The 9625-nt window shown below is 29.5% G+C and overlaps 1 pseudogene; it reads left to right on the top strand.

The window, feature by feature from the left end:
* The first annotated feature begins 7669 nt into the window (after positions 1–7669).
* LOC122850468 lies at positions 7670–8498 on the top strand (annotated as a pseudogene).
* Positions 8499–9625: the final 1127 nt, after the last annotated feature.

Raw genomic sequence — 9625 nt, 5'->3', positions numbered from 1 at the left:
AGACTTGTTAAAAATAGTGCTGAAGTTGAGAGCTCCATTGAAATTTTCAAATCTGTCACTTTAAACAGCCCTCCTCGACGTTGATGAACAAAAAAGTTATGCTATCTTGTCTTTAAGGTAGCACGAGCAGTAGAAAAAAAAATAAATGATTAATTTAGGAAATAGATATTATCCGATCCAGTTGAAATTTTTACACTAAATTGCGCATAATTTTCACGTAATAATAGCGTTAACAGCCTTCCCCTTCGTTAATAAACAAAAAAGTTATGTGATTTTGGCTTTAAGGTAGCACAACCAGTAGAAAAAAAAATGAATAATTGATTAAAGAAATAATTGTTATCCGATCAAGTTGAAACTTTCACACTAAATTGCGCATAATTTTCACGTAATTATGGCCTTAACAGCCATCCCCGTCGTTAATAAACAAAAAAGTTATGCGATTTTGGCTTTAAGGTGGCACAACCAGTACAAAAAAAAATGAATAATTAATTAAAGAAATAATTGTTATCCGATCGAGTTGAAATTGTCACACTGAATTGCGCATAATTTTCACGTAATTATAGCCTTAACAGCCCTCCCCTACGGTGATAAACAAAAAAGTTATGCGATTTTGGCTTTAAGGTAGCACAACCAGTAGAAAAAAAAATGAATAATTGATTAAAGAAATAATTGTTATCCGATCGAGTTAAAATTTTCACACTAAATTGCGCATAATTTTCGGGTAATTATGGCCTTAACAGCCATCCCCTACAGTGATAAACAAAAGACTTATGCTATCTTGGCTTTGACCCTTGTGTTTTTTCCTATATATTTGTTTAGTCGGTTAGCAACTACATCATGAACGGTCACTAACTCCAACACTCTATTTTCTGATGGTTAGTAACTACTTTATCTATAAATACATATAAATAATTTTTTTTTTGTAATAATAAATAAATAAAAGAAGCTAATAATTGAATTTTATCTTGTTCATCATGACCTGAACTACTTATATCAATCACTGTTTTTATTTTTTTCATTTATGGGCATTAATTACGCATGTCTCAGTCAGATTTTCTTCCTTAGATGGGTCAGTTACCCTACCGCTACCTTATTCGATAATTTTAATATATCGCACACGTGGATAAGTTAGCTAAAGCATAGGTTTAGTGTAGGTTTAGGTTTTAGATCAAGGGATCGCGTCCGGCAAGACGCAGAAAAAGAAAAATCGATTCAGAATAAAAAAAAACAGAGTTGGACTTAAAATTCTATGGATGCAATTGAAAAAGAAATATATATATATTTTCTTTTATTTTATTTATGAAATTAATTTAATAAAAAATTGGCAAGTAACTGGCCAATCTTGGCAAATTTTCATGGGCAAGTCTTAATAAGTAATAATGGGCCATATAAAAATGGTGTAACGTGCCAGGCCCTGTGTATGAGTGACCTATTAAGGGCAGAATTCCGTCTTGCATCGGCCGTTGCCAATGTCCGTGTCGTATTCTCCTACACAGGATACGGGCTTAATAAAAAAGATTTAAAAGAAAAATCAAAATGACCTTTTGCGAAACGTCTACTCTACACAAACGTCACTAACTCTTAATTATTTAATCATAAATTTGGTATATTACCGAATAATAGTTGTTTTTAATTACGTATCATCGTTTACTTGAACTTCGTATATTCAAAAACGTCAGACTATAGAAAAATATTCGCATAAAATTTTCAAAAAGCATCAAATCTGTAGAAGCACCAATAGGTCTAGCTATTGTATCCACAATTTTTAGATGTAGTCAATTATAATTGGCTTTTATTCATACACCGTTGATTTTTTTTAAGCTACGCGCGCGGTCAAAGATTCTCAAAACCCATCAAATAAATATGAATATTCAAATTAAAAATTTTCAAAAGGTTTATTCTATAAAAACATCACTTGTTCTTGCTTTTATAATCATAATTTTAAGATTTTAATAACGAGAATCTGTTTTTAGTTATACAACGTTGATTTTCTTAAAATTTGTTCAACTAGGCCCGCGGTCAAAGAATCTTACAACCCGTCAAAAAAATAAAAATAATCAAAATAAAATTTTATAAAATGTTTATTTTATATGAGGATCACATAGTCTTGCTATTTTAATCATAATTTTAAGATGTAGTCAATGAGAATCTGTTTTTAGTTATACAACTTTGATTTTCTTAAAATGTGTTCGACTAAGCACGCGGTCAAAGATTCTCAAAACACGTCAAATAAATGAAAATATGAGTACGATTAAATGTAAAATGAATTATTACTCGATTTAAATTATAACTAGCTATACACAGTCGATAAAGAAGATTTCTTTTTCAAGGTTTTTCTTTTTTCCTCGATATTTTTTACAACCGAAAAAGAATAAAAAAAAAACGGGCAATAGAGTTTTTCAAAACTTTTTTTGGAGCCTTATAAACATTTTATTTCAACTCTATGATGACATTTTTTGGTCCGTTTTTTCGATTTTTTTTTCGGCGAGCCATAAATTTTGTTATAATCAAGATAGGGAGTTCGTATTAGGCTCAAACTATACGCCTTAAAAAAATCTAGTGACGGCATTGGGGGTTTTTTTGTTTCTCAATAACGGTTTTCGAGCAAAAAAATTAAATATCCGAAGTTTTTGTCAAATTTTGAAGTTTTTTTTTTTTTTTCTCAAAAACTATTATAGATGGAGAAAAAAACCCATTAATGCGGGCGATAGAGTTTTTTAAGGCGCATAATATAAGCCTGATACGAAGTCTCTCTTTTAATTTTGCGTTGAGTTATTCATTGCGCCGTTTTCCAGTTTTTTTTCGGCGAGCTATAACTTTTGTTATAATGAAGATAGAGAGTTCGTATTAGGATCAAATTATGCGCCTCGAAAAAATCCATTGACGGCATCAGGGGTTTTTTTCTCTTTCACTAACGGTTTTTGAGAAAAAAAATTAAATATCGGAATTTTTTTTTTCAATTTTTAGTTTTTTTTTTTTTTTTCGAAAAACTATTATAAATGGAAAGGGATTCTGCAAAGCGGGCGATAGAGTTTTCTGAGACACATAAATTGAGCCTAATACGAAGTCTCTACTATGATTTTGCGTCGAGTTATTACATAAATAATAATTTAATAATAATGAAATTTGAGTCAGCTACCTTCTCGGACTGTTGCTATGGGAATTAATAATTTTAAAACATTATTTATAAATTAATATGAATAAATATTAAATATATAGTTTGTTTATTCGATTTTTAAGCCGAACATTAATACCAAAAACTAAAATATGAGATCTATAATAATAATAATAACCTGAAACGTAATTTTCAAAATGAAACACTAAAATCTGCTGAAAATTTAACTGCAACACTGCAACGAAACGGAACGGAACGGTAACTCAAATTTAATCTTAAACGTAGTCGAAATCTTAAACATAATCGTAGACGTAATCGGAATTTAAAAGCACAAAATTAACACCAGAAACTCAATCGAAACAAACCTTCCATAGACTCAGTCTTCGAGGAAAACCAAGAGTCGCTCAGTATGTGGGTTATGGAGAGAGGGACGGGTAAAGTTGTGTGGGAGAATTAATTGAACAATTTAACAAACAATATTTAAGCAAAGCCGTAAGCCAAAATTTATATTCAAATTCTCAATAATAAAATACAAAACATAATTAAAATCGTGATCGGAACAATTAATTATCGCGTTATAATATCAATAATCCAAACCAACTAAATCAACTTAATCGTAATTTGTCGTCACAAACCTCCAATAATTAATTTAAATCAAAGATATCCGCGAAAATAATATTCAAAGCTAAACGAAACCGGGATTAACCGAAAGTCAAACATAACCAAAACGAACACGAGGCTATCCTCAGGGATAACCCATAGCGGCTCAGAATACCTGGTTTTATCAGAGTGAACGACTGTTCAGCTCGGAGTCCCAAAGCAGAGAGAGAGTTTGTGCTACTCTAAAACAATACGTAGTCTAAATTCTTATACTACTCCCCTCTCCTTTTTGATATAGTTTGTTGAATAGTATACTATCCGCATCGAGCTGGAGTTTCAAATAATAATAATAATGAATCGAATACGTATTACCGGGTTTACCCGGATTTTAACGAAGAAAATAAATAAATAATATTTTAAATAATATCCTCCGCTTCAAGCTGGAGTTTCAAATACAAAATCAAATAAATAATTAAATAATATCACCGACGGAAAGTCTGAACAATAAAATCAGCTGGGCCTATCAGGCCAACGAGAAAATCTCGTTACAGAGTACAGTATTCAATATCGCATCGATGGTGCGTGCGCCATATGTTGTTTGGATTATTACAGTTTTAGAAATTGCGTTTTTCCTGAAGTTTCTCTAAAAAAACAGGGCACTCTGACAAACATTATAAAACCAAATCGAAGCAACACAAAGCATAATTGCCTCCGGGTCCAGAGCGATTTATAATAAAAATAAATTGAGCAAGAAGAGTAAATAGTGTGAAAAAACCTTTAGGTATATTTACAGTATTCAATATCGCATCGATATCGCGAATTCAATAATAATACTGTAAGCTGCTTTAAGCTATGTTTCTAAGTCACATGTTGTGGTTATTGTTTGTTTTTCTTTTCATCAAGTTTAATGAGTTTTTGTTTTTACATTAAGTTATATGTAAAAGGATTTATTTTCGAATATCTACATCAGCTGCCAGAAGCATCTGTCTATAAAGCAAAAAAGCAATCATATTTTTAAATACTATCTTTGACTTGTTCATTTTTTTGTGATGCACAACTATTTAGTAAGTTTGAGTAACAAATGTTATTAATAATAAAATGTCGGATAAAGTGAATAATATTTAAAACAATGATGCCCAAGACATCATTATTAACGAATTTCTCGATGCTATAATTAATATATCACATGTTAATTTTGATGATGACAATGAAAGATAGTTGCTGTCAGTGAGTTACAAAACATCAATATTAAGTGTCGAAGATCTTTAAGCTTGGTTAAGAAAAAATTTGACAGTAAGTTCACGTAATGATTTGTCGTATGATACAACAAAAACAATTGATATGAGAACTTTTACGAGACCGAAAAAAATTGAAGAATGAGTTTGGAATTAATAATGGAAATAACATCACCAACAAGTCATAATGTTTGAAAATTACATTATTAACAAGATTCATCAATAGAAATGAATAATAAAAATAATAATAAAAATCAAAAAGACAAAGAACATGTGTCAGCAATGTTGAGACCACCAGTGTCAGGCACGTTATTAATATTATATTAGAAAGTCTTGTTGCATTTTTAAATATGCCACAATCAAATAATATTAATTCTTTCATCAATCTAACACCTGATTTTGAGGATGCAACAATTATGAACACATCAAGACCATTTTTTTTTAGATACATCAACAACAGATATTGATAAAATTAATAAAAACAAAATTAACGATAATAAATTTATATATTCAGATTGAAATATTCACAATGTAACGATGATATTGCTAATAGTTTAGCAATGGCTGTTTCAGAAATTTAACCTGAATCAATGATGCAAATAAATATGTTTAGTTAGTTTCTGGAAGTAATCCATTTTCAAAAGATTATTTGGATAATTCTAATGGTAAAATTGACAATAGTTTTCACAGTAAAACTCTTACTAATACAAATAATACTTTTACGTCTGAATCGTTGAATGTATTGGGAAAAAAAAAATAATAGTATTTTTACTGAATCATTAAATGTTTTTAACGGTAAAAATTTGAGACTTCATTTAAAAAAACGAATTATGCCACATTCACTGAACTAGTTGATGTTATATTAACAAAATATAACAAAATTGTTGATACATGTTATTATCAAAAAATATTTCAATAGACAATAAGAAGACATTTACGGAATCATTAGATAGTTTGTCAAAAAAAAAAACAATAAAACATTCACATCAAGTGAATTTAAAAGTGCACTATCAACACCATTAGAAAATCATTAATTTCTAATGCTACATATAATACTGATTAACCCGATCATTTAAGCTATACATTGTAACAACAGATTCAGACTCATATTATTATTTAAAAGAAAATAAAAACATCAATGACAGTATTCATTTACAACTATCTCCAAACTCAACATTCAACTGTCCTAAAAATCAAGATGATGATGAATGTGATTATAAAAATACGACATTTAGATTTTTTTAGATGTTACATTAAAACACTCGACTTTACCGGCTAAAATACGTCATAAAATTTCCGAAAAAATTCAGGCTGCATAAAAAGCCAAAAACAACATATAAAAAAATTTTCAACTCAATCCGTGAGGGTCAGGCAGATGACCAGCTGAAGTTACTCAGAATGCCCCATATATAAACGCAAAAAAAAACAAAAAAAAATTTATTGAACTTGATGGAAAAAAAATAAACAAAGACAACATGTGACTTTGTGCATTCGACTTACTAGCGCCGTTACTGGTGATAATATGCACTGGTTTGCTCCGATTTATGGTATACACAATGTGACGTCACCGATTACTCTCCTTATAAAACTCCATGAGAATATATAATAAATTAATTCGTCAACGTATGAAAAAAAATATATTATTATTAAAACTTTACAAAAAGATGTGATATCATAACAAAAAAAAAACCTAGTTTTTTTTACAAAAAGAAGCGTCAAGTATTCGAAATCGTTTAGCTATTTTATTTTTTTAATACAAAAAGATGTGGTACCAAAAAAAGTCAAGAATTAAATATATTTTTAATGCATATAATTAAGTCTTAACTGTTGGCAAAATTTTAAACTTGACCCCATTTGGTTTAATATATATTATATATAAATATGAAATTCAAATTGGGAAAAAAAGGTCGGGTCAAGTTTGAAACTTTGTCAACAGTTAAGACTTAATTATATGCATTAAATATATATTTAATTCTTGACTTTTTTTGGTACCACATCTTTTTGTATTGTAAAAATAAAATAGCTAAACGATTTTGAATACTTGACGCTTCTTTTTTTTAAAAAAACTAGGTTTTTTTTTTTTGTTATGATATATATATTATATATATATATATTTATATATTTTATACGGCCGACAAATTAATTATCAAGAAGCACAGTAGTGCCTCGAGTCAAGTATGAGAAAGAAAGTATGTGTGTGGATGAGAATATGTGTGAGATGAGTTAACTACTCCTACCGTGCCTTATTATACATCAAATATTTTGCCCCCTTCCGTCGCGAATCTATTAGAAATTTAATTAAAATATGATAGAGTTGAATGAGGATGCTGAGGTTTGGTAATGATCCCATAAATCGATGTCGACCTTTTTTTAAAAAAAAAAATCAGATTTTTCCGTTGCGTAATTATATTTAAAGCATAATTTTGATATTTACGGTCTTTGCCTTTTCGTTAAATCGACCAGATTTCTTCCGTTCAGTTGGTAATAAAAACTTTACAATTATTTTTTAGTGTTATTATATATTGGCTGCACTGCATAATTTTATTATTTGTATTCATACATAACCTCCAGAATACATTGACTTTCACGTCAAATGTCAGAAAAAAAATAAACAATATAAATATAATGAATAAATTCTTGAAATGATTACACCAGCATAAAATGATTACAATAAATAAATACCAATATCAGTTATTGTTTTAACCAAAAAAAAATAAAAATGGAAACATTGTATCATCAAACAAATAAATTGGTCCAGGAAACACAATATTTGTGTACCCAGCAGTACAAAAGAGGTGTAAATTATGATTATGATCATTATGATCAAGATGCAATTGAAAATGACTTATTGTCAAAAATAAATCATCAAATAAACAGGCAAGTTAACAATAATTGATAAAAAAATAGAATTAAAATTCCTTATTACTTAGCAATTGTGAAAAATTGGATATTTATTGTATAAAAGGACCAATAACCCAAAGACAAAATGCAAAAATGCGTGTTGATCAATTACAATATGACAGTCGTCATTTAACATCAGCATTTAACACATGGAAAAATTAAAAATTACGTCAAAAACAAGCTGAAGATGAACGTGAAGCTTTATTATCACAAAAATTTACAACTAACGATCATATTGACATAAACATAATGATTGATCATAATTATCAACACAATAATCAAGTTAGAAATATCAACCAAGGTATTGATATTGATTGATAATTTACTTCAACATGGTTCAGATATTATTGAAAGTTTACGATCACAACGTATGACATTAAAAGGTGCTAAAAAACGTATTATTGATATTGGTAACACATTGGGTTTATCAAATACAACCATGAAGTTAATTGAAAATCGTGGACATCAAGATGGTTATATAACATGGTTCAGATATTATTGAAAGTTTACGATCACAACGTATGACATTAAAAGGTGCTAAAAAACGTATTATTGATATTGGTAACACATTGGGTTTATCAAATACAACCATGAGGTTAATTGAAAATCGTGGACATCAAGATGGTTATATATATGGTATCATATAAATATTTATTATATGAATATATTTATCTAAATTTAATTGTGATAAACATAATTAATGCTTGAAGTGAATCCCAGTTGTTGTCAAGTAGGCTAGAATTACTTTCAAGTGGTGGCGACGAGCCCTTTTTTCGTTTTCACGTTGACGCTGACGGTCAAAAGCCTCAAGATTAAATGCACCCGTTAAAATACAGTGTAAAAATATGAATATAAAATTAATAAAATATAAAAATAAAAACAAAATATAAAAATGAAAATAAATAATTAATAAAAGTTACTTACTGGTCTGTTCATGGCCATTCTTTTTTTATAAATAAAAAATAAATTTTTTTTAACCTCAATGAACCACGTTTGGCGACTGATGCTCTAATAAAATGGCGTGGCTTGATGAGCTCACGGATGCCGAGGTTTGTACAGGACTTGACGTTGTAATGTCCGGCGGTAAGCCGCACAAACTTTTTCATTTTTATTTTTATTTTATATTAAATAGTCAGGGTGCATTTGGATACCCCTAACTCCATCTTACACATTATAAGGGTAACACATTCAGGGGAGTTAGAGGTTGGGCACCCTCAACAAATTACTTGAGCCGGCACTATTGCCAAGCGGCAATGCCGCCAATTTTAATAATAAAAATTAAATATAAAACAATAGAATGAGTGATATCGACAGAATCCTAAAATTACGAGGATTCTCTCGATACCACTCATGTTATAATTAAATAATTAGAAATAATTTTAATCAACGACTAAAGATCGTAAGATTTCAACTGACCAATAAGAAGCTAGATAAGTGGTAGGGATATGGAAAATAAGCTAAGGGAGCAAACGCATCCCCGAGCACCCCCGAATATTCCCGACCTACCCTATGGTCAGCTTGTGCCATTGACCTAGGATATCGATCAGTTCACTGGGATCTCTGATCCTGTGACTACCAGCTCTAACTGCTTTAACTGCTTTAATAAGTGTTTTACAAGGTTTTAGGATAATTTTAAGAGTCACCAGCCGAAAACTGTAAGTTACATTTATCCAATATTTCATTGATTTATTTTGCTTTAATATTTTTAATTATCTTTACGTAATATTTGGTTACGCAAATGATTAATTTAAACTCATTAAAATCATACTGGATA

The sequence above is a fragment of the Aphidius gifuensis genome, linkage group LG2, assembly GCF_014905175.1.
Source record: "Aphidius gifuensis isolate YNYX2018 linkage group LG2, ASM1490517v1, whole genome shotgun sequence".
Taxonomy (NCBI): domain Eukaryota; kingdom Metazoa; phylum Arthropoda; class Insecta; order Hymenoptera; family Braconidae; genus Aphidius; species Aphidius gifuensis.
The sequence above is the reverse complement of the archived record's forward strand: the minus strand, read 5'-3'. Positions and strand labels throughout refer to the sequence as shown.